At 47.5% G+C, this 26,196-nt stretch overlaps 2 long non-coding RNA genes across 2 annotated transcripts; one reads left to right on the forward strand and one right to left on the reverse strand.

Annotated features, from left to right (window-relative positions):
• Positions 1–307: 307 nt before the first annotated feature.
• Positions 308–22,340, reverse strand: LOC112494316. Its single transcript, XR_003059601.1, has 3 exons — positions 22,210–22,340; positions 20,006–20,231; positions 308–1,015 (listed from the first exon to the last, which is right to left on the reverse strand). It is a non-coding gene; the product is annotated as an uncharacterized LOC112494316 (long non-coding RNA).
• LOC107267559 lies at positions 13,855–22,134 on the forward strand. The gene is made up of 2 exons (XR_001537638.2): positions 13,855–15,205; positions 20,302–22,134. It is a non-coding gene; the product is annotated as an uncharacterized LOC107267559 (long non-coding RNA).
• Positions 22,341–26,196: the final 3,856 nt, after the last annotated feature.

The following is a 26,196-nucleotide window of genomic DNA, read 5'->3' on the forward strand; positions in this document are numbered from 1 at the left end:
CTGACTTTGTTTTGAAGACTATGCAAATTCGTAATTTGTGTAGTCGATAAATGCATATGAAACTCTCATGAAATTGTTCGGAAAAATATATTTCATTAGCAGCACAAGTAAAAGGTTCTCGAGTGTGTTTTTATTAACTTTATTATTTTAACGTTTATTAAGGTTAATAAGGTTTATTAAGGTTAATAAGTTTTCAGTGCCTAACCGCTGTTTTTTTATAAACATGAAACAGCAAATTATTAATGACAAATGTATATTAGAAATCTCAATCACATTTTCACTCGATAAGTTTTTTAAGAGTAAAAAGAATAAGAAAAGCTAATGGACGCAGTTAGAATGGCGAAAGAAAAATTTCAACGTTTTAATCAAAGTGAAGTATTCACAAGATCCACGTTGAAAAAGTAGAGATTTCTTTTTGGTATTCTTTATCAGGAGGAATTATAAGAAGTGTGACGAAGATTCAGCCGCGAAATGACTTAGTAGAAAGATAGTCGTGAGGTAGCTCTTGGTCCCAAGATATCAGCAGGTATCGACTGGTATTGTCGTTCTTGCCCATAAAGACTGACATTGTTTGAAGAAGTTGAGGCAGAGCTGGCCTAAAGCTGAGCAAGAACGATGGCAGAGTTGAAGGTGGGAAGCCGGGAGGAACGGAAAGAGGGACGAACCCGTGGAAGGGGAAGGGACAGAGTGGCGAGTTCGACGGCCTCCTGGTGGCCCAGTGACCGGGACCGGTTCCCTCCGCAGTTCCTCCTTCCGCCTTCCTTGCAAACGCACAACTGCATCATCTCTCCTCCCTCCACTCCATCTTCTTCTCTTTTATCCCTCATCTCGTCCTCTCTTCCTCTCTTCTCTCTTCTTGAGGCCTTCACGCACGCATTCACTCACTCACTCACTCACTGACTTGTCTCGGCTTCTCAGGAGTCCTCCCTCGGCTCGTCTTGTCTTGGTTCAGTTTGTCTTGTCCTGCCTTGCCTTCTCTTTACTTGACCTGTCGTCTGCGTCTCTCTCCCCTGATCTGTCAACGTAACTGCATCAGACTTATCCAGAATCATGCGAATACATTTGCTCTTGGAGGATCGACGATTGAATTCGAAGTTTGGTATACCGACGTCCTAATTTCCTAAATCTGTGTCCTTAGAATTAGGAGCAGCATCGCCAAGCATCTCTACCAAAGCGCCCGAACGCCCAAAGCTACCGAGTGACAAAGGAAGTCAAGCACAAGTAAGATAACTGGCGAGACCTTCGGGGAATCTTAAACTAAACGGTATGGTCAGGAGCAGCCAAGGGCTCGAAAGGAAAAGTAGTCTATGCAACCAAGAGAAACAAAGTGAAAGTCCACTCGTCGGAGAGATTTCGTGTACTCTCACGACTTGAAGGCGGTTGGCCCATGACGCGCCACCGCTGCGTCATTCCACACCAGTCCAGGCCACTCGTTCATTGAGCAGAGCGACCGCGACCGCGACAATGATCGCGATCAGGTCCTAGTGCTCATCGCCAATCAGAAATGCACAGAGAGAGAGAGAGAGAGAGAGAGAGAGAGAGGAAAATGACAAGTTGAAATATATGAAAAGCAGTGCCATACAGAAATTAAGATCGCTTATGACTCATTGTTCCAGGTTCTGTATAACTCTTATCGGGTTGACCGATGAAAAACCATCAACGAACTAGGTCCGTGGTCATCGAGATCCGTTACGTCGATGATTGTGAACGAAGCCAGTGGAGGTACGGTAATGTTCCCGATCTCGGTGACTGAGAGTGGTAGTAGTAGTAGTAGTGGCCTGGTGTGTCGGTGTCCAGGGCAAAAGAGCCTCAGGTCCTGCGAGAGGAATAGAGTGAAAGAGAGAGAGAGAGAGAGAGAGAGAGGGAAGAGCAAGTTAAAAAATGGGCCGGCTTCGGGTGCCACTCGAACCGACCAACCGAGCAAACTGAGCAAATCGAGGAATTGGAGGTGAAGCCGTAACGGTTCCGATCGAAGCCTCCTCTCCTTGTAATTTCGGTGGAAGATCTCACGTGGTTCAAGCCAGCAAGATCAGTCCTCTAGATCCATTCGGTATTTGGGTGATTCGTTAATTAGGTAATTGGGAAATATCATTGAGCATTCGGATCAGGCATCTAAACAGGATCAACCACTCACTCTCAATCTCCACTTTCTCTCAAACGATAACAGACTTTATCAAAAGTCCTTTAAGTCGATAACTAGATAAGACTTAACCGTGCAATAGGATGAGACGAATTGACTAGACGTAGGACAATCAGCCGTAAGAGTTGACACGTAAACGTATACGAAGTTAGCCAGTCAAAAAATGACCTGAGAATTAATTCCCAACGATCGAAGTCAGTCTAGAAGAATCTCCATACGCACATGCAATACCTGTTGCGCAATCGTCCGACAATCTGCCACTTACTAAGTAACTAAATTCCACCGTCCGTATAAATTTCTCCCATTATCTTTGACAGAGACACCTTCGCGTCCTTCGCGACATAATTCCCCCCAAGATCATCCGTTTCCTCCAGCACGATGGGACCATTCGCGTTTAGCACGGGCATAGCGTATCACTGCTGGAGGTGGTTTAATAGATGGGTGGGTGGATGATTGGATGGGTAGGCGGCGACAGTAGTGGCGAGTGTCCATTGGGACCAAGGGGAGAGGCTAAAATAGAGGGATAGACGCGTCGAAGAAGAAGACGAAGAAGAAGAAGAGGACATAGTGTTGTCTCGCGAGCACCCAGTATGCAGTCAGAATCAGTATAGCAAGTATAGCGTGTACTCGTATATACAGAGTATAGAAGGAGCGCGGCGAGCAACTCTGTGCAAAGTAAAGAGGAGCTGCGCTGGGTCGATGCCCGCAACTCGCCGTGACCCAGTGCGAGCGCTAGGACATTGACTCTGCCATCGCCATCGCCATCCGCGATACGAACTCCTTCCCTCCCCCTTCGCCTCCGCCTGCCCGGCACCTCCTTCGGCAGCCACCAGGTCTCCACCGAGTCGAACTCACCCGCTAACGTATCGCCTGCCACCTCCTCCTCCTCTTTATTCTCTCATTTGCTCCAGCTTCATCCATCTTGCACTCTGCTCCTTCGGATGGCTCAGCGGTTGCTGGCAAATTTTCAAACCGAGTACAATGAGCTATCTTTTTGAGCTACTATGTGCTGTAGTATTTCATTACATGCGAGGTGGGTCTGTGGAACGGAAGGGAACTCGATGGCTCGAGAGACTCCTGGATCGAAGAATTCCTAGTGAGAAAATGAAGAACAATGGGGGGAAAAAAAGCGAGGAGTCTAGTAGTGACCCGTGGTGAGGGGAGGAGTCGAGGAATCGAGGGAGAGTCAGCTGACTCGTATGTAACTCTCACGATCAGCTGAGTCGCTATGGCTCGAAGGCTCTCTCTCTCTCTCTCTTTCTCTCTCTCTCTCTCTCTCTCTCTCTCTCTCTATATCTCTCTCTCTCTCTCTCTCTCTGAACTGTCCGCGACTCGCTGCGAATGTCGGTCGTCCACGCAACGGAGCAAGCACACTCCTCGACTGCACGAGTCTGGTAACCTTCCAGTGCTGACGAAACTTCCTGAACTCGTGGCCGGAGTTAACCGAGTTCTGAGGACAGTCGGGAAGGGACGGAGCGCGGCCAGCGAATGATAACGAAGAGCCAATGCATGTGAAGGGACGAATGGGGGAGGGAGAGAGGGACATTATGCGCGTCTGCTGCAGGAAACCCTAATTCAATAGGACCCGGAAGCCAGTCATCCGATTACACCGACGGGAAATTCTAAATTTCCACGTGAAGAGCCGCCAGAGCCGTGGAAATAGGCGGAGGATCGGCTGACGTGACGTTAATAAGATGCAGAGAGCACGTTAAGGATCCTCCTCACGTTTTTTTTTTTTCCCGAAAACATTCGAAATACAGGCAGAAAGTAAGATCACCAGATTACAGATGAAGAATCTCGTCGAAGTCTCCCGGAGACTTTAGCCATCGGACTTCTTTTGGGAAACTGGTAAATGGCCCGTAGATTCCGCGCACGTTTCCAGTCCCGCAGCGTTTCGTTCCTGCTCCACGTTTCTGATCCATTCTGATCCCGTTATGCATTTTCAGAAAAAAATTTCTCTTAGCAAAAAATTGCCGCATCCTGTGCCGGACCCTCCTTCTGTCCCGGTAGCATTTGGTTTGGCCTATTCCGCCGCTTCGCCGCACGTCTCTTCCGCGTCTTTACTTATCCGCTGTTTTTTATCCTCCCTCTCTTTTGTAGCGGGCCGCGAGCGTATTCGATTACTTCTCCTCGTATTACCCTACGTCCCATATCCCGTCCAACGTCCCTCGCGCTCACGCACGCACGCGCCCTTACGTCATCGCCTCAAACCTCCCTCGACAGTTTTCACTTTTTTAGTCTGTCCCTTTTTTTCCCTTCTCTTTCCCCATCGCCAGCAGCATCCTATGTCCATTACGTTCCACACGCCGTTCGCCCGAAATTCCCAAATCCATATTTATTACGCATTCCTTATATTTTTCATTTTGACCAAACTCAACTTTCTTTTTTATCTGCGCAATTTCGCAGTAAGAGCGATTCCGCTAACGTGGCTTACTAACTACTTGGCTAGGTAGGTAGGTAGGTAGGTTGGTAGGTAGGTAGGTAGGTAGGTGGGTACACAAGTAGTTTCTGTAGATAGGTAGTTAGGCTGATTAGTATAGTGCAGAGTTAAAGAGGAATATGTGAACGACTAAGGAAGACAGGAAGGAGGGTAGGCAGCTGGTCAGTTAGTCAGTTAGTCAGTTAGTCAGTTAGTCTGTTAGTCTGTTAGTCAGCCAGTAATGTACCTATAAGTGCTGGATAGTTTGGTAGCGACGACGGTCAAGGATTCGTGACGTTAGCGGCAGCATATCATTAAGGAATTCAGGCCAAAAAGTCACCGCTGTGTATATAACCGTTCGCCATCTAACGATCTCGTCGTCTACTTGGATTTAGCATCCAAATCAAAACGAGACACCGTCCCGTGAAGCTTTTGCCGGTTAGAATTCACGTCCCACCCGAATTAACGTCCAGGCATTTTTTCAGCAACACGTAATTAGCTATTTGAATTGCTAATTTACACAGGCAAAGGGTCACGCTGTTAGTGGGGCATTAGGCTCTTGAAACTATTAACAGTCCACGACGTTTATTGCATATGACGCTTGTTCTGGGAATTTAAAGAGAATTGTGATAATAAAGGATAGGCGGGAAATTCAAACTGATTTAGGATATCTGTACGTGATACTGTGAAATTGCTGGAAGTAAATTTTAGCGACTGAACGATATTACTGGCACGTTTGGTATGGACTGAGCGAGCCATTGAAGCTACCTGTCCCCGTAGTCATTTTCATTCGAGGAGTTAAGAGTGCCGTGCTTCCATCGCCGGAAAATGCGGCTCACTTAATTATGCGAGGCATGTCTGCTGTCGTTTCTTGGCCAATAGGACTGTTGTTCTATGGGACAGTGGACGTTGTTACATGTAAGCCACGCCTCGTGACCTAGACTCCCACATAACTGTTCTCGAAACATCACCACCTGAATGAAACGATGGTAAATCAAACGCAGAAACACGGCTGGAGACTCGAGAAGGAAAGCGTAAACCATGTTAGAGTACTGAACATAAAGATATATGAAAGCAATAAATTGATAACCCAAACAAAATAAATATGGCGTACTAGAAATCTCTCATAGGCGGAAATGTCTGCGCAATTTTTTGCAACGGAGATGATTTTGAGGTTGTAAAGAATTTTTGGGGGAAAAAAAAATTGGGGGCGCGTGCCCATTCGACAAGTCAAAGGAGTCTGGTCCAAAGGGTTTGGAAAATGGCAAAACTTCAAATTATAAAGAAATTGGTGAATTCGAGCGGAGAGTGTAAAACGGTGAGTGGTGAAAGGCGAGATGTCCAGTGTAGGTATGCAAGTAAACATGCGTATATATATATATAGCTAACACTGGCAGCCCCTCGACTCCTGATGAATCCGCAGTGAGCCCACGATGGACATTGAATAGCTCGAATGGCTCGGATGCTTTGAATTCACGTTTGAGAGGTACACGTGTCCAGAGGATTAGCGAAGAATGCCGGACACTGGCACTTTGGGTCTTTTTACCCTGGACGTCTGGACGCTTGGACGCCTGGACGTCTGGCCCATTCAGGAATCGAGCACCCTTCCAGTACTTCTGACACTTCTCGATAGTCTTGAATGTCTCCATCCTTCCAGGGACCAGCTGAGATACGCTCGACTCGTCTAATTGCCAATTAAAAAGACATTTTTCTCCTTTCGATGGGCCGACCATCGATTCATCTCTTTGAGCATTGAAAATTTTTCCGATTTTCACCATTTTGACCATTCTTGACCGTTCCTCATCGTCTAAACGGTGTCCTTTCACTGGGGCCTTTGGACATCTGCATATGGACCAAAAAGAGGCTGGTTCACTCAATCATCACTCACTCACCTCTTTACTGGAAGGATCACCTCCTCATTTGAAACTCCTAGTCCCTGATCCGATATCCGATGTCGATTCCAATGGCTTCTAGCATATGTCTACTTAAAGGTCACAGGCCGGTCCATATAGAAGGCTGCATTAAATACAGCAATAGAAGAGCACTAAAAGAATAAAGGAGACACAACAAAGGATCTGGACAAACGACGCGACAAGATCTTTCATCTTCATTTTTTTTTTTACTTCAGCATCTTTCTTACAAAGGAAACATCCTTTCCGGAAACATCGGACGATCAAAGATATGAGATCCCGGAAGTAGCGTGAACTGCCTTCCCATACTTCTCGACAAGCTCCTTCCTAAACACAGGCTATCTCAGCCAGGTGCTGTTAGGCTGCCCTCAGCTCCGCTCGGGAGGAAGTCCAAATAAAACGGGTAAAACGACTGAAAGAAGCAAAAGGGGCGCGAAGATTCCGCACACATAGAATCAGCCCGAGCAGACAGGAGGCAGAGGGTAAAAAAAAGGTAGGATTCAGGGATGAAAGGGCGTGCGTAACCTTTCTCCGTTACTTCCTGATCTTTTCTGACTCCCACTACCGTGAAACCAGAGCGACGTGTCGCGTGCCGAGGCACGTGAATCTCTCGTGGCTCATGAATCCAACGTGTCGAATAAAAGGCTTGGACCGAGACCTATTCGAAAGACGTAGATACTTATTGAATAATGACGTAACACTATTCTTCCTAATCCTCTCAAGTATCCTTCCTTACCTTTTCTTGCAACTTCCAGACACTCGCGGAATCTCTCGCGTGCTTCCGGATCCCGCGAGTTCTGCATCTTGAGCCAGAATCTCCGACCGGCCTAACAGTACCGTGCACGTATTAGAGTGATGCTGCAAGTACCAAACGCATCCCACACGGATGCTCTCGCAATTGACGCGTGCACCAAGGTTCGCTCTACCTACCGGACCTCGTGCCTTCGCCATGGCCCGTTACTCAGGGTGTCGCAGAGCCAGTTACCGTGTTACCGCAATTGAGGCCACAAAGTCAAAATACAGTTAGCCTTAGCCGTTGTGGCACCGAAAAAAATCAGCTAACGCAGCCGTTCACGAACGCACGGTATACGAGTAAGAGCATCCGTTTCCATCCTTCTCCCTCCCGCTGTCTTTGGCTATTCTTTTTTACCGAAGATCTCTCTCCCTCTCGCTTTATCCTCCTTCTCGAATAACAGTCGCCCTTCGTTCTCCTTCTTGAGTCGCGTTGCTTCCTTTACCTTTCTTCTGACATTACCGTCTTGCGGATGCAAAATGAGGTTGCGGTACCGTATCGGGTCGAGAGTCCCGAGGTGGAGGTTCAACTTTTAATTAACTAAAATCTCTTTGCCGCTCCGATTGTACGGCAGAGTGGCCGCTGCATTTTTCAGTACGACTCTTGGCCGATGACTGCGAGGCGCATGATGTATGCCGACACCGAGGACGCCTGGCGCCGCGTCGCTGCGGCGCTACCGTGCCCAAGTACAGTCCGACTGCATCGATGCAATGACTGGTAACGTGCTTTAGGCAATCCAGTGGGGTATCGAAGTTTCAATGTATAACGGCGCGAGTGGGATGAAAGTGGTAGCACTGCTAAGCGTGCGTATCGGCACACGGTAGGTGCTAATTGCCGATTAGTAATGGTCTGTGACTGTCGGAGACTATCGGAGTCTAATTCAATTTATCTCGGTAGTCTCGCTGGGAATTCTTTAACTCTTCTTCAAATGCCATCGAAGAACCGTCCTAAATGCGGCTAGAAGATTCAAGCAGGACGGCGGCCCGTTCATCGACGTGCGTGATGGAGATGGAGGTGGCGAAGGTATCACGGAAGAAAGAAAAGGAGGACGAGGAGGTGGAGGAGGTGGCGATGGAGGTGGAGGACGCTAGAAGAGGTCTCACGTGGCATTCCACGCGTCCCGCTGCACGGAGGCCAACGCCCAATTCGCAACCTACGGGATGCCCTACGGCATTGAAATAGTCCTAAGGGAGTATGTCCAAGACGGCAGGTCCTAGACTTTTGATGGACAATTGCTTTGCGGCACGATCCGCGGGAGGTTAACGACACCCGCCTGTCGAAACACTCGACTGAATATCATTTCGGTTCGAGAGCAGGTTACAAGAGTGGCAGCGCGCTCGAAGCAATCATCGGACAGCTGTGCATCGTCTCAGTCTCATTGCTCATCTCGATACGACTGATTCGCAAGAAACGAAGGACACTTCCTTAACCCAAAGTTGCGATCAGCAGCCGAAACGATATTTCGAGATGACGATTCGTTTTGTCATTCTTGAGCAATATCGAGCGCGTGCGCAAACAGCTCCTACGGGTCCATCGAAGACGCAGCATCTTCTTCCTAACTTCCGTATCCTGTTTTTTTGGAGCAAGCGTATTCCAAGAGATCCGCGTGCGCATGGTCGCTGATAGCTGATTCCTGGAGAATGGCTTTACGTTTCCTTTTACCTTTCTCCCGGTCGCCCGTTGCCAATTGCAATTGGCGCGCGAGTGAGAGCTGGCAGGTCGCTCGGGAATTGTCGGACCTAGGCCAGCGCGTCTGGCAAAGAAGAAAGTCGCGTGAAAGTTTAGCTCGCTTGAAATCGGCGAGGCTTGATGGTGGTGGGCACGGATGGAGGATGCCAATGTGGCAATGTCGCTGGCGATAGTGGCGACAGTGGCGACAGTGCGATGGTAGGTGAAGAGTCAATATCAGTACTACTAGCCCCTACCCCGCAGCCACCTTGACTACCTTGACACTGTGCCCGTTTGACTCGAGTGACTGGACTAGCCAGCATTGATTCGTCGTTCGTTTTTATTTCGGGCCGAACGGTGAAACTTTCCTCTTTCACTCTCGCGAGATGCTGACCGGCACCGCGACGCCATTGGCATAGCGTCGCTATGGCAAACCTGGAATTCCCTGAAGCGGGTTAATAACTCTTTTTCTTTTTTTTTTTCATATCATTCTTAAGAATCTCACTCGACCGACTCTCTTTCTGTTCTCAACTTCCTTATCGAACTGGGTTCAAGAAAAACATAAAAGATCGACGTCCTAGACCGACGCCGACGCCGACGCTCTGCACAGATGAACACCGGCACTCGGACGTCCAAGTCTGGACGGTTCTGCTGGCAGTTCTGCTTCGTTTCGCGTCTTTTCGTTTTTCTTGGCGATCAACCAGCCGTTTACTCATTTTCATTTATTTTTTTTTATTTTGGCGAAAGTACCCAGGATAAGTGGAATTTCCTGTGCCGAGCAGTTTTCAACGTCCAATCCTAGGATTTCTCCGCGCGTAACTGCCATTCAGTTTCTCATTCTCTCATAAATTCATTAGATCAGTCAGCGAGCTCTTCGCTCTAGTCCTTTGGTGATCGAGCGATTTCGGTGATGCGGGTCGCTCGTGCTCTCGAGTTTCGCCAGGTCATCGCACTCATTGTGATATATACCTATGTATATGTCATTCTCTCTTTCGCACATAATACCTTACACACACTCTCTCTCTCTCTCTCTCTCTCTCTCTATCGCATGCTGTTCTCAGATTGTTAGACTGCCAGATTGTCCGAGACGTCAATGATCGGATATCAGAATCAAATGTTGCAAGAGTCCCGCCTGCACAGGATTTCCTGAACAAAAATTGGCTTCTAAGCCTAGAGGAATTAACAGAAAGAGTAAAATTAGGTCAGGCAACCCAGAGCAAAACGAGTCTACGTTAAAATATGTAAGGATGCCTTGAAATGTATCGAAGGTACATAAGAAATTAAACGAGCCTAATCACAGTGCTGGAAATAAAGAGAATCCAAGTAAATACAAGCAAAGAAACTCCATCTATCTCTAATGCTAATTTGCTAATTCTAACAGTGGCCGTCGGGAGCAGATACTCTCGGTACAGGGTGAACGGCCGACCTAGAGGCTGTGTGTTGCGCCGCGCTGAACGCGGTTCCACGCGTAGAAACTAACTGCCGTGGCGGCTCGTCGAGCGGATTGGAACGGAGCGGAGCGGAGTGTAAAAGCCTCAAGCAAAGTATATATATATATATATAGCTACTGTGCCTAATGCATGGCAGCATACGTCGGGACGCCAGGAGCATCAGCGGCGTCGCGACCATGCTTAAGAAGAGAAGGAGGAGGGCCAACAACAACAAGAGCAGCAGCAGCAGCGGCACCACCACCAACAACTGCAACAACAACACGCGTCTCACCGAACTCGACTTGATCTCGTCGAGGCGAGCCGAGTGGTTAGGTCAGGGAGAGACTGCGAGACAAAACTCAGCCACGCACGTCGCCTACATTTCTCCGGGAGCCCAACAACGCGACCACCACGAGCGCCGCCATTAGGAGTATCCTTTCCTTCTTCTTCTTCTTCTTCCTTCCTTCTTCCGCCTTTCTCCTGCCGCGGCGGAAGATAAATTCTGACTGGGAGCAGCTTCTCCTAGCCAGCCAATCCTGGCTTCTCTGGTCTCCTCGTCCTCGAGCCGTCAGCTTCTCTCACTCTCGCTTGACTCTTCTCTTGCTTTCTCCTTGTCTCCGTTCATCCTCAATGTTGTCTTTAGTACTTTCTCTGTCTTTCCTTCTCCTAGATAACTCACGCACACCACCTCCGAGAGTCTCGGTGCACGATATCGCGTCACGTAACCTTGTCTTCGTGCCATGAGCCTGATGACGTCACCGCTGCGCTCTACGTTGCACCTACGTGACGTCGTAATCGGTGACCTCGACTCATAGGAGAGGATACACGTAAACGGTACCCAATGCCAGAAAGAGGAGAGGCTAACAAGGAAGGAGGAGGGAGAAATTTGGTTGCAGATTATTCGTAGAGTCCCTTTGAAAATTCAGAAGCGCGTGATACTTCGAAAGTGTTTATTTACCGTGATACAGGTTGATTCATGCAGAATGCCACGCGTACTTAACCCATCCGCATGAGCCACGATCTCTGGGTGGTGTGCAACGGGAAGGTAGGCCACCAGGTGAATCCACGAGCACTGAATAGGAGTCTGCCATTGGTCGAGCGTTGCGACAACATCCAAGCAGCCAACATAACCAGGCAGTTTGTAGCTTGCACAATCGGACTGCTGCCTTGCTGGCTAGTTTCTATAGCGCGATACAAAAGCACGAGGAGGTCCCGTCTCTCTTGGGCCAGGTCTCTGATGTTGCATTAGGTCCTGGCGCTTGATCGTCACAGTCAATATCGTAGTGTCGGATGATGTCGGATGATGTCGGATGATGTCGGATGATGTCGGACGATGGCAGCGACGCTGGCGTCGTCTCGGTCTCCATGGAAAACGGAGGCCAGCGCCGCGAGTTCTCCCTCAACGTGGGATGCTGCCCGTGGAACGACGAGTCGTTCACCTTTTATCCCAGTAACACGGCATCGCGCACTAATACGAATGCCAGCACGGGCACCAGCACGGGTATACGAATGGGAAGACGAAGAAGACAAGGAGGAGCACGAGCATGAGCACGAGGACGGGTAGAGTCGGGACTGCGAACTTCCAAGTACACGCTGAACTTGCGAAGAGACTCGTGGACGCTACTGGCTACTCTATTCCGTGTCGTTTGGTTCGATACGCTGCCGGCCCGGAACGACTCCAGGGTTTCGATTTTACATGAAAAAAGGTGGCAGAGTCGTGTCGCGATTAGACACTCGGGAATATTAGCCGGAACGTCGTCCGGAACTTCTTGGGGGAATGATGCGGCTTGACTCGGTTAAGGAGCAGAAGGAGGCGAACCTGGTTCGCATCAGGTTCGGTATTATTAATTAGGAAAGTGCAAAGTGTGGGACCGCCTTGAACTGGAGTTTGGTTCTGGACTGGATTAGCTGTCCTTAACGTCGACCACAAACAAGACCTTGTCGTAAACCCTTTCAGTTAACAATGTAATGGCGTTGTTTATAGGTATCCATAAATTTTAATTGCCATCTAGGCGGTTTGCCAATTGTCCTATGGATCGTTCATTTTTTTTTCTTTACTCCTCAAGGGTTTTGGTTAAGGAATAGGGGTTTATTAAGTATTTCTCTAAGTAGCTTTTCAGAGGCTCCTAAGACTTTGATGCTTATAGTTATAGGTGGATTTTACAGGCCGAAAGGAGGCCTTGCGAGAAAAGGTAAGGGGCCCGCAGACCCTGGGGATTACTCCTAGCCAAATTGTCTTCGTGTCCCAACAATTTTTACCTACACGTCGACACGTGCGTCGTTCGAACGTTTCAGTACACTTACGTAAGTGTAGATTGCTTCCACAGATAGTTTCGATTAGCTAACGAGTTTTCTTATCTGCTCGTATGTCAAGTGCGAATGTGCGCGCATAGCAGAGTAGCTATTCAAAATTTCAGGAGCCCGTTCCACCGGGAGGCGGGGTAGGGGGGCATCCGAATGGGACCTATTGTACGTTTCCAAAAGGTTTTCACGTGATATTCATGGGGCAAGTTAAGTAGCGGTGTTTGGTATATCGGTCATTATTTTGGGAATTATTTTTGAAGTGCCCTAAAGTCCTATGGTCAATATCGCACGTAAACTGTCAATTTGTCGGAATAACGGGATCTGATACATGCGTTTCATTAGTGACAAATTGTTTCGTTGAACCAATAGAAAGTTTATGGATGACGTCGCTTTTAACATTTTTTTCAAATTAAAGGTTTCAAAGTTTAAATCGTATCTCAATTGCTCCTAAAAATGCAATACAGTGCAATACCTTTGGACTCCAATACAAATGCGAGGAAGGAAAATAATGTGTATCGATCCCGATTTATCGGAGTATTTGTTGCCCGCTCCTAAGTAAAACGATCACTTACTTACTATAATGAAGATTGCGATAGAATAAAAAAAAGTGGAATTCTTATGTGACGCAATAGTCCCACATCTATCGCAAATATTCCGAAATAACCAGTCGTTTCTTAGAAACAATATCAAGTTCTGCTAAATTCTACCAAAAGTGCTGAATGAAACGTCTGTAAGCCAATTGCCGCTCTAGTACGTTTGCCAATGTAAATGGAGCTGAGGTTGAGATCTTTGATACGTCATTTAAAAAAAAAAAAAAAGAAAAAGAAAAGAAAAAACCCAATTCTTTTCCTTCGATCCTCTAATAATTTTCTATTGCAATTTTTAAGGTCAGCAGCAAGCCCAAATTGTGTCTCTGGTCTCCCCATGGGGTCCCTTGGTGTCCACGATGGTCCCATGGGTGCGTGCGGTGGGCAGGGGCCTTGTCGCTGTCGGCGTGGCATGGCCCAGTGTCAGCCCCACCCCGGATGATGTTCCAGGCGAAACGTGCCGATACCAGACCGGCAGGGTGAGTTCCGTGATGGAGGTAAATTTTCCGAAACCTCCCCCTGCCAATTCCAGTGGAGCCGGGTTCGCACCAATGAAGAGAGTTCTCCGTCGGCCAGGTGGGGGCCAGCCAAGACTTAAGCGAGGCCACTCGCCGTGAGCTGTCAGAGCTCTGTGGGGCACGGTCACGCACAGCAGCTAGTTTCCGGTAGCATCGAACGATTCGTACTTTCCTTCGAAAGTACCTTTCACGAATCCTTTACGGAATCGCGCGAGGTCTCGATTTAACTCACGCACGAGTACGCGTCCCCGTACTGAAATATACAAGGCTAACACGTGCGTCTACTGCCGGATCTCAATCTCTGTCACGGGATCCTTACTGTAATCTCTGTATTTAAGATTACTGAACGCACGTTCTACCTCGTTATCGTTTTGTTTTCGTGAGTTTGTGCGACATTCGAACGTGCCTTGCAGCTGTGACAAGTTGCCGAAAACCTGTCGCAGACAAAATAGAGAGAAGAGACTGAGACAGGAGAGAGACAGAGAGAGAAGAAATAGCTGTGTTCAGAGTCTAGCTTGGAAATTGTTGAAATAACGTCGAGAGGAATATTTTCTCTTGAGCTGAACGCGCGAAGCAGGAAGCTACCAGCCAGTGAAACTAGCAGTAAGATGGAAATACAACTGGACCCAACTGGTCTCTACTGAAAGAACTGAAGTTGTCAACTGAACAAAGAGGAAAGAACACAGTATTATTATATTTGCATAAAACTTGCAACATGGCTGGTGGACTAGATCCTACCGGTCTCTATTAAGTGGCTCTTGTAAACGAGGTCAATCGTACCCGAGAGGGTATTCGCGAACGTCATCCTCGAAGTGTTCGCCGTAAGGCCCACTGCAGAACTGCCACCAGATCGTCATCGAATTGGAGAATCCTCGCGCTTCGATCTCTTCGTTGCTGATTGTTCGGACACTCCTTGATAACCATGGCTGGACTCGACCCCACAGGACAGTACTGACCTGGAGGAACGTGAGGACGGATCGTCCTGACGTCGAAGATCGACAGACTTCCTAGCACTTCGTGGGGGACATCGCGCGCGACCCATCCGAAGGCATGGCTGCCGCTGGTCTCGATCCCACGGGCCAGTACTGAGAGCCTCGCTGTGCCGAGGACTCTCTTGGTCAGTTTCCCCGCGCGACCTCACCACCCGCGACTAGCGTCGCACCTCCTCTTCCTCCTCGTCGAGGCGCCCTGCCGCCACTCGGGCCCGTCTGTCAACGTGTGAGTCCTGCACTTGCTCCCTGCGAGCGCACCAGCCAGCCAGCCAGCCAGCCAGCCAGCCAGCCAACCAGTCGGCCAAACATGGGATACGTCAGGGGACGAGAGGAAACGTCCTCGCCGAACCTGAGGAGATGGGGATGGAACATTCACATTCGAAAGGGAAGACATCGGGGGACAGTCAGGAGAATATTCTTCTATGATCAAGAGTTCCATCCAAAGTAAGTCCTTTTGTTTCTACTTATAGGTTATTTGTCTATCGTGCTCCCAGCGTTAGGACATTCTCGAGGAACAATTCCAACACCCATCCTCCAGCTCACCTCCTCGACTCGCATGTATATACGTAGATACATACTGGTTCTCTACTGAGCCATACTTCGAGAGGCAGCTAGAAAAGTGGGCACGACGAGGACGAGATGGATGAGCTGGATGAGATGGATGAGAAGGTGGGAATTCGCCTGCCAGTAAGACTTGGCTGACCCGCGCGTGACCGTCAATTTAAAAGGCCGACAATCCGATATCTTGAGCTGTTACGTCACGCAACGCGTAAATCTCGATGTTTGATCGCGGATCAGACCTCAAGGTGTTTGATACTCGAGCTCGAAAGACAAATTGTACCTTCTGATTATTAAAATCGGCGATTTAGATAAGATGGAAGGATAAATTGATAAGAAATAAAAATAAGAAACGGTACAAGAATAGAATTCGTTATCGGACCCAAACGTCTCGTAGCCCCGAATTTTTAATAAGACCGGAGGACGGTGCTACAGGAATGATTCTCTCTCGCTCTCATTCTCTTTCTCTCTTTTCTCTCTCTCCTCGATTCTCTCTTCAATATCTTCTTTATCCCGCTCGTAAAAGAACGAAATTAGTCTCGGTTCCATGGGAAAGACAAGACCCCGATAGTGGCAAGCAACCTCAACTCACATGGCCGGGTTCATTGACACTACCTCAGTTTTGGGCATTGGCCCTCTCGCTCGCACTCCCTCGGCGGGCCAATCCTTCTGTCTTCCTTCAGCTGGCTGCCCGTCGAGTGGCCCCACGAACACCATCGTCACCGTCAGCGCTACCGCCAGCAGCACCGCCAGCGCCGACGCCGGCACCGGCACCAGCGCTACCTTTGCTGCCCACAGCGACAGCCACTACGTCGAATACTCCCACCATGTCCAATAGGCTACTCGTGATGCCCATATGGATGCCTTCTCCTCGAACACCCAAACTCGATTCTCTCCTCCGCAGCCTGACACCTTTGCCAACTTCTCGTAATGCCTCCTTTGTTTTGGTGACTCTACACCACCACACGCTCCCGAGTGCCCCTGTTAGCTCTCTAGTTATTTCTCGATGTTTATTGGAAAGATTCGACGGAGAAAAGCTCGCGTGATTCCGTTGACTGAATGCCGCCGAGAGAGGATCAGCACATCACGTGTGACCTAGGACAACATGCCGCGCGAGCTGCATGCCAATCATCTTTCTCGTTGTAATAGGCGGATCGAATCGAATGCTCGTTCGAGCTCTACGACGTATTGGAAATACAAAGTTTATACATATATTGTAGATATACAGGGAGCTATTGACCGAGAAGTTTTGGCCAGCAGACGGGGCCATTGCTTGCATACCAATTCCAATCGTCGGATTTGAACTCGGACAGGCGAACGCGCGAGCAGCTTTTTCTCTTCGACATTTAATTTTCGATTTGACGGAAGAAATGGAGGTTCGATATTTGTCTCTGTTTCTGGAAGCGTCGAGAGTTTGTCTTTTGATCTTACTGAATAGTCGAATCAACAAGTGATTGTTCTTTGAATTCCTCAGAATAATATAGACGGCGTACAATAAGAGGACATCAGATTCTAGTATTTCCAAAGTTTGTTTTGGACTCTGTCAAGGATATTTTTATTTTCATATAAATAATAACGCCTCCCGCTTACTCTTCTATCGCTTCTAAACGGTCGATCGTTCCTCTTCCCTTCGATTACGTCCTATCCGTTCTCTATCACCACCTTCGCCTCCTCCTCGTTTGCCTCCTGGCGCTCCTTCCACAATCCTCCTTCTTCTACCACCTCCTTCTCTTCCTCTTCTTCTTCACCTTTTTCTTTTTTCTCCTCGTTGCTCGTCTTTTTTCTCCGCCGAGAGGTTCGAGGTTCGTTCACCTCTCTCTGCCTAGCCTCATCCTAGGACTCGGGCGAACAGCAGCAGAGGAGCATTTCTATTTGAAAAGCTACGTCGGGCGGCCCCCTCGTACCGGACGGACCAGAATTTAATTTGACATTCCTGAAATTCTACTCTCGCATTTCCTCCTGGAAGAAGATCGAACGACCCCACAATACTTGCTCGCTCATCCGAACGCCTGCTCCGACTTGCTGCACCGCTGCACCGCTGCACCGCCGATGCATCTTCTCCGCACTTCGTCCTCCGCAGCCCTGACCCGTCCTTCGTCTCTTTAACTTGTCGCTATGATTCGCACAACCTGCGCCGAGTCTGCATGATCATCCAGAGGAGCTTCCTCGTAGCCGCGGAAGTACGTCGCCCGCCGACTCTTCGATATAAATCTCTAAAAGCATAGATCAGCAAAAGGACCGAATGGCTGAATTAATCGAGTTCTCGACTACTCTGACTCCTAGATTCTTCAATTCCTCGATTCCTCGACTCGACGGCATCTCGGATGCGCGATACATCGATCGAAGGTCTAGCTCGGCAACTGGTATAATGCCAACCAGTGGCATTTACTGGGAGAGCAGCTCTGCCGATGCCTCTCTCGTGCGGCCGATTTCTTCTTGCGGCTTCTTCAATCTTTCATTACTCCTCTTGAGAAAATTCTCAACGCGCAACCGTAGCTGCCTTCATCTTTCTCCTCTCTTGCATTTTCCCGTCCATTCCCATAAGACTGGACATCTTGGATCGACAATGTGACTCCCGTCCTCTGCTCAGCTACCGGAAGAGTCCGAACTACCCACGTACGGAGAAGCGTCTTTTCCTGACCTTACCTATACTTATCAGAGAAAATCCGTTTCATCGATCAAGGACAGCCGGATGCTTGATCGGGAGACCGTATCAGTCTTATGACCTAACAACCCAACCATACATTCCGCCATGAAGATGAATTCCTTTCTTCTTCCTCCTTCGTTATCTTCTATGTTTTATCATTAAAATATCTGTCAACTCGGAGGATTGCCTTACACTCAGCAATTCCGGATAAGCTGGCGCTTCTAGGACAAAGGCACCCCGTTATCCGTGGTTGTACGTTGGATGCAAAATGCAGGACGAGAGGCAGAATCAAATGCCTTTGATTGGTAGTAGTGAGCGGATCGCCTTGACGAGAAAATCACGTGGTCGCGGGAAATGACTCGTTATATAAACTAATGATTATGCAGTTGTACGTGTTAGAGCTGTACTCTCTCTCTCTTTCTCTCTCTCTCTCTCTATAATCTAATGCCCTCGATGTTACCGCTCTGTTGTCTTTGTACCATTGTTGTCGGTCTGTCGCTCGTGGTCGCTGAGAGACGAGTTGGGAGGCGGGGGAGGAGGGGTTTATTTCCTTGTCCCTGTAACCATCGTCAAAGTACGTCAGTACAGCTGTACGTAGGGTAGTCGGCTAGTCAACCGAACAGCATCGCTAACTGTACCGTAAAAATACCGCACGAGCCAACGGGACATCAAGGCGTCACAGATCTTACGTGTAGGTCTCTCAGTAAGTAGTTGATGCAGCTACGTGCTCGTGAAGGTTCACCTCGCGGGGCCTATCCTCCCCAGGGGAGAATAGAAGGAGGAGGAGGAGGAGTAGGAGGGGGGGGAGGTGGTTCACCCTATAGAAAATGCCGCGGTAACTCAATATTTATTCCGCAGCGGAGAGATCGGGTAGGCACAGGCTGCGAAAGTAGGTCAACGGCGAGCCGACAAGCCGAGAAGCAGGTAAGAGGGTAAACGGGGGAGGGAAGTGGATTGGTCGGCGGTTGACCAGGTAAAGGGAGGTGAAGAAGGTGAAGAAGGTGATGTTTACCGGAGGAGGCTGGGGGGGCGGCGGAGGGCGCACCAAGTTCAGGGGCAGGGACCAGCCTGGTATCGGGCAACCTGGTCTTGCTCGTAGCCGCTCTCTGTTACTTGTTGCTGGACCACTGGATGCTCTTTCTTTCTTCTGCCGTTCACGAGGAAGAGCTACATCGGATGCTTAGCTCAATGCTTCCGAACGGTTCACCCGTCCTTGTTTTGACTTCACTAAAAGTCATTCGAGCATCGTCTCTATGCTCGCTCCTCTCACGCACTCACGCACTCACGCACTGGCATAATGACGCGTTCACTCGGTCTCGAGGACGAGAGCGGTTTGTCCGCTCTCTCGTAAGTCGTCGTCCATAGGCGCGCAATCTTGGCCTAGGAGCACCGCCACCTCGAAAGAAAGTTTCACCGTGTCCCGCTTTTCGAGTGAACTTGGCCCAGAAATATCGAAAAGAAAGTGGAAGTGTTCCCTCACTCTCGATCGAGCCTTCTTCCATTCATCGTGCCTCGGCGTCACGACGTGAGAGAAAAACGTAAGGCGTCGCAATGCGTAAAGCGCAAACCGTTACCCGCATCCATGCACCGTGAACCATCGGGCGTCGTAGATCGTTGGAGCTTTTCATCGAGCGACCCGTCGATTGATCATCGTTCTTTTTTTACCTTGTCGCCCGGCAAAAAATCGCCCTTGACAAAATTGCACGAAGGCCGTTCGCTGTTACGCAGAACGTAAGAAAGAAAAAAAAAATAATAAACGAAACATTATCGTTCACTGATAATCCACGTATTTCATGTAGATTCCAAAGTTCCTGTGTACCTAGCTCGGTGGGTCGCTGGGTCGCTGGGTAAACCAAACTGAGCTGGACAGTTAGGTAGTCGGTCGACAGGCATATCGAGACATTATTATTACAGGATACTATAACCATGTACTGTACTACATGCCAGAAGCTAGTAGATGCTACTGAATTCTAAAATATGGCACAGTTCTGTCAGTCGTACACGTATAATACACCGAGGGCAACTGCAGGAATATTTACCTGGCAGTTTAGCATTGCGAGTGCCGGTGAAATGTCCCTGAGGATACACAAGTCGGCCAGGGCGTGGTTTCCTAGTGCAGTTTTTGCAGTTTTTGCCTGCCTAGAATGCACCAGGCGTCCTTCATTCAGATCAGGATACTTGGTCTCCGTTGCGTTGTCCCCTGCCGTCTTTTATCACTGCCTTCGCTGCTCCACCACGTCATCCCACGATTAGCGCAGCATCTCCCTGTATCGAAATTATCTAAGCTCATTCATTTGTCACGACCTCGTCTAATCTCTGCTATCTCTTGTTTCAGAATTCGAGAATGACCTCGAGTGTCACTGTCGCCAAGGAGCGTACCTGTCCGGAAGCTGCTCTAACGCCAAGAAGCGTAAACGCTGGAGCATCAGGCCACCAGGAAGCAAAGCACTGCCATGATATAGTTGCCTAGTCGCTTTTACTCCTTATCATTGTCATTTCATCGTTTCCTACATTTTCACCCACATCTCCCTTCAATTCTTTTTTTTGTCGTCCTACGATCGATTTCCAATTCCAAGCTTGATTATTTTTTTTATCCCTTTCGAGTTTCTAGATCAAAGACATAATATGGAAACTGGGACCTTTATCAGATGGCGCTGCCATCGTCGTCGTTGTCGTCACTGATACATATTCTTTTGGACAAACCCAGTACGCACGTAAAATAATAATTAATAACTGATTACGTCACACTGATTTATATTACAAGGACAGGTGCTTTGAGATTATCGACAAGAATCATTTTTCTCGCACCTATCTTCAAAGGCTCTTATTCGAAATTTCATTTTTCATTTCATTCTTATTGTTATCATTCTTTCGTTTAATTAGCATTAAATGCTAGTTTTAGTATCACTGTCACTACTACTGCTAGTACTACTGCTACTACCTACTACTACTACTACTACTACTACTTGTTACTATACTTATTACTGCCGTTGCTAGCAGCGTTTTAGCAGACCTTGTATAATCATGTCTGATAATATTATCAATCGTTCAGAGATCGATACTACTGCCACTTACAATGGACGTCCTTACACCAAACTATCTTGTCTCTCAGAGTCAGTCCAATAATTGACCGATTAATGGCAGCCGTTTGTATCAACTATACTTTTTGATTACCGCGACTTAACTAGTATTTAATATTAAGATCGTAGTTAATCTAATTTCACAGCCCCGTGAACCTTATTCCTAAAATGATCATTTCGATCTTTCAATGATTATCAGTTATTGTACTCCTGTAGCCTGTAGCCTGTAGCCTGTAGCCAATAATACTGAAATCTCACTGAATCGATTACTCGTCGGCACGTGACCTTGGAGCTTTCCTTTTTCCTTGCCCTGACGTTGGCGACGATGGCGACGATAAAGACCAAGACGACAACCAGGTCCACTTTGTTACAGGCAACGTTTATCGAATGTCCCTGTTTTTTTTTTTTGTAATTTTCATCCTTCCTAACGTCCCTTACATACGTATGTATGAATATTACGAGTTACCAGCGTCGAATATCTTCTCCGTCAAGAAAGTAGCACGCACTCACGTGTCAATCTTGAGCATTTATATGACTTGAAACTCTTGTGATTTGGAATTCACGGTGATTCCCTTGCGTAACCGAAATACTTCGAGAAGAAGAGAGAGAGAGAGAGAGAGAGAGAGAGAGAGAGAGAGAGAAAGTGTTTGCGTGTGCCTGCGAAAGAATGTGTGACTGAGTGCATGTGAAGTAAGCCTTCGCTTACGTATGTATACATATATTTATATATCTACCTATCTATCTATATGTATATGTATATTTATGCGGAAGATAATTGTAACAATTGTTAAGATCGGGAATCAAAATGAATTTCAGTGTACGTCTCTCGACGGGTGCGTCATCGAACGTCATCGAACGTCATCGAATGTCTTGAACGGTCATCGCGAGAGCGAAATTTGATGATCCGATGAGGGACGACGTTACTCGAGGTCTCGTTTGGAAATTCAACATTCCGAATTCTCTCTGAACGTCACCTCGACTAAAGCCAATGGTATAGTCAATCCTTACTCTTAATTGTATCTTAAATTATTTGCGAAATGTAGGTACCTAGGTATTGTTTTGTACAATAAAACTAAGTAAAATGAAAATTAAAGGGTCTCTTAATTAACCATTCAAGGCAATCCACGTCCCTTGTCCTTTTCCAGTCTGTACCTGGTACTTACTTGCAGCTCGCTCCAGCGGACCATCCAACGTGTCCTGCGCGTCACGGATGCTGCTGGACCATTTTGAATCGGTCGACTCGGGACTGAAGATACAGGATCGCCGATCGGCACGTGGCACGCGCTTCTCTTTTGTTTTTGCAGAGCTTGAGCGACTCCGCACTGGGTTAGTGGTTCCTGCCCCGTCCTACCCGGCCTCGCTCCTTCTCTCTCCCTTCGCCTTGAGGCCTCCTTTCTTTCTCCCCACCATCCCCACCACAGTACTATTGCTCCGAGAGGAGCGACTCTTTCTACCCTTCACTCTCTGTCTTCCTCTTTCTCTCGCACAGTCTCCTGCCTCGTTGCCCCCTTGTTACTTTGCCTCTTTGCTGCTTTACCAGTTTGCCACCTTGTCGGTTCAGACGTTACCCGGCGGTACACCGGCTACCGCCACTTCCACTTCCTCGTGCAAGTACCCGTCGCTGCGTCCTGTTTGGCTTTAGACCTTTTCACAGATTCACCAGCTCTTTATTATATTTAAATTCGGTGTGTGGCTCGTGATCGATACTGTGCCTACTTCGATGACTCTTCTCTCGGTTTTGACAATCTCTATACGGATGCGTATAGGACGCAGTGGCACGTGCCTGTTATTGATTGGTCGGTTTAAGAACACAATAAATTGTTAGGCCCGTCTGTGCAGCTGCTTCTTGCTAGCCGTGAACTTTGCCTTTAGTTTTAGATGGTATCCTCGGCTGCGTGGGAACGCGATATATTTGACACGTCTGGCAGAAGCCAATTCTTATTCTTAATGTAACAGGTTTACTGTGCTTCGACCGTGTTCTTTAGGGATGCACTATTTTGGGGAACAAAACGACTTCAGGTACTTTCGAACTTTTTTCGCGATACCGTTAGGCCCAGATTCATAATGATTTTTTGGCCTTGAATTTATTTTTATGGTGGGAATCGCAGTGGGAAATGGCTGTAAACGCATAAATATAGTGGCCTCAAAAAAAGAAGGTCGAAATATTCGCAAATGGCAAAGTACGGTCTCCGACCTTGTTAAAAAGATTTCAAAGATTTGCCTTTCTCAGAATTCCTTTTTTTTTGGCCAAATACTCTAGGTGCTCTACGTGCAGATTGCAAGGTGGATATGCTCAAATTTCGTCTCGGCTGTCGAAGTGACTGAACCTGGCATTAAATTGCTGAAGGGAACTCCGACGACTTAACCGTTAATGAATTCGAATTAGCACAAAGATTTTACGAGGACTTGAAATCCAATCGATTATGGACAAAGGAAAGTTTACCGAGTCACGGAGAAAGCTACCCTGACACACTGGTGAAATCCAGTCAGACGTCTCCGGAATTTAATGAGTTTACGACCAGCGTGCATATATAATTATTCAAAATGGAGCGACTAGGCACGCACCTCGTAATTCGAGCGCAGACAATAATAATGGCAAGGTATTTAAAAATGTATTTATTCGAAAAGATTACCGCCAGTACCAAGAATAAAGATTTATTATCTACTAACTTATTATTTCTATCGCATGAAGCATCGCAAGTCATTAGGAGACATCGAATTTCAAATTGATCCAATTAACTTGGGTCTTTATCATAGAATTTCCTAAAATTGACTCATAGCTCAAAGTGCGTTTAAGCATAGAGGTACCGTACTTAAGGTTCAAGGGTCAATTTGGGTTTTCCCTTTGTAATCACTCTTGGAAAATTACACCACAAACTTTGTTCGATCGACAGAATTACCTGCTTGAGAATTATCAGAATCATTAGCAAAGACATCAGAACGGACATTAGCAACGTAATTTTGGTGGGTCCTTCTCTGGCTCTAACGGAAGCGGCGGAGACTCGTAGCTGCGCGACAGATGCGCTCGGCTCATTCGGTTCTCCACTTTTCCTCTTCCTCCCCTTTGGCTTTCTTCCCAGCAAAACTGAATTTTGGCTTTGGGAAAAATCTCCCCGTGCCCGAACGCGGAAGCTGATGCTATGGACCACAGTTAGGTGAGGCTTAGAAAAAAAGGTGATGAAAAAAGAAAAAGAGATGAAAAAAAAACACTGAAGAAAAGCCAGCTTGCCGATAGGCAGCATGGACCTAACGGGATCTCTATAACCACCCCGCCGCATTGGCCTGGGATAAAAAAAGGGGGATGAAAAAAATTGGAGGGTACCCTCAACCCTTCCGCATACCAGTGCGAGCCATTTAGAAAGTACCTTTCTCCTCGGCCTTATCCGTCCTCCCTCTTACCTCTTAACTCTTCACCTTTCTCTCGTCAACCAACCCTTCCGCTCTCGCTACTCTCCTTCCCTACTTTCCTCGGTTTCTCGCTTTATTTCTTTATTGTCTGCCTTCCCAGTACGACAATTCTGTGTGGCTTCTTCTTTTTTTTCAGCCGCACTGAAAAACTCCTACAGGGTTACCAGGTGGTTTATGTAAACCTACTGGCAAAAGGATCCCGTGAATTGCGGCAGTAATGGTCGATGTAGAGCTGCACTGCCTTAACCTTTCAGCAGTCGTGGTGAAGCTGAAATTCACGCTGCTTTTTCAAATTAAAAAAATTTGCCGGTCAGTAAGGTAGGACTGCGAATGACAATGTACCGATAGCCCCAGATAGGTGGAAGATAGTGGTACCATGTCGAGTAAAGATAGTGAGTAGTTTCCTTCCGGCATCGGATCAATCAAATCTTCGTCAGCCGCTTTGATCAACGGCAGTTTAAGGGTTAAAGCAAAACCGGCGTCGACATCCGGATCGTCAAGCTCATAGTGGTTAAGCCACAGGGTGAGGTTCATTATCGCGGAAGGTGGAGTTGGTTTGTGGCCTTAGAAAAGAAAAAGAAAGAAAAAAAAGAAAAAAGAAAAGGTCCGAAGCACCCTAATCGCTCGACGCGTCGAAACTCTTCAATCTCCGTCGACTGATACGCGAGGAACGAAAGACTTTCGGTTTTAACAAAGTTTTAGCCGGTGTGCAGGAATGCGTGAGATCCGTGACGGCATCGTATTGGAATCTCCTTTCGAATCCGAGAGCGTGGCGAGACTATCGAAACTGAAAAGATCGAGAGCGGTTCTCCCTTAAACTGACTGCTGGACAGTTTGTCACTGGGAAACTATTTCTGCGGTATGAAATATCGTGGTGAAGGAACAAAAGGCTGGGAGTGGACCCGAACAAGATCTAGAAGCCACCTAGAAGGGATCTGGAAGAAGCCACCGTGAACCGTGTATATATGGTAGCATAAACGAATGAGAGGGAATGTGACGGAATGAGAAGAAAAATAAATGAACGGAAAGTGCCGGTTTAGCTGATTAAAACTATTGATAATTTTATACTCGCTATAGGTGGTCCAGGCCTTACTTATCCATTTTACGAACACGGATCCCATTGATCACTGATGATTAATCCAGCTGAATCTTTCCTATTGGCGATCGACCGTATCGTCTTCGTCTCGTCTGGACCACAGACTTCGTATTTTACATGGTGCGCTACTGTTTAGTTCTCATCTCCTCTCGGTTCCACTCATTGGAAAAAGATTAAGACGGTACAGCATTCTCTTTTTCGGTTATGAAAATGCTCGCTGTTTGCCTGAACGTTCTAAAAAAAAATTGTTAATCGATAACGACTTTGCCGATTTATCTTTATTTATATATCTAGCTAATTTATCGGCTACACAAAGTTAATTTATGCCGAGACTATACGATGCCAATCGTGAGCTCCTCATTGGGAACAATGAGTCACTTGGCTAATCGCAGAAAAGTCTTTTGCCACGGGCGGGACGCCTTCGAGATTTCAAAGATGATAGATCTCGAGCAACGATAACCTTCGGAGAAATGGCGTTAGGTGCATTTCTTCGTTACGTCGTTACGGTCTAAGAAAACTTTTACTTTACGAGCAACCCTTCGTCGAAAGCGGCCAATCGGCCATTCTGGTACCACCCTGTTTCTCTACCTACCTGTCACTCTCCTCTCTCTCTCCCCCCCCCCCTCTTTCTCTTTCCTTTCTCCTT

Source organism: Cephus cinctus, unplaced genomic scaffold (assembly GCF_000341935.2).
Source record: "Cephus cinctus unplaced genomic scaffold, Ccin1 Ccin1_scaffold0407, whole genome shotgun sequence".
In the NCBI taxonomy this organism is placed as follows: domain Eukaryota; kingdom Metazoa; phylum Arthropoda; class Insecta; order Hymenoptera; family Cephidae; genus Cephus; species Cephus cinctus.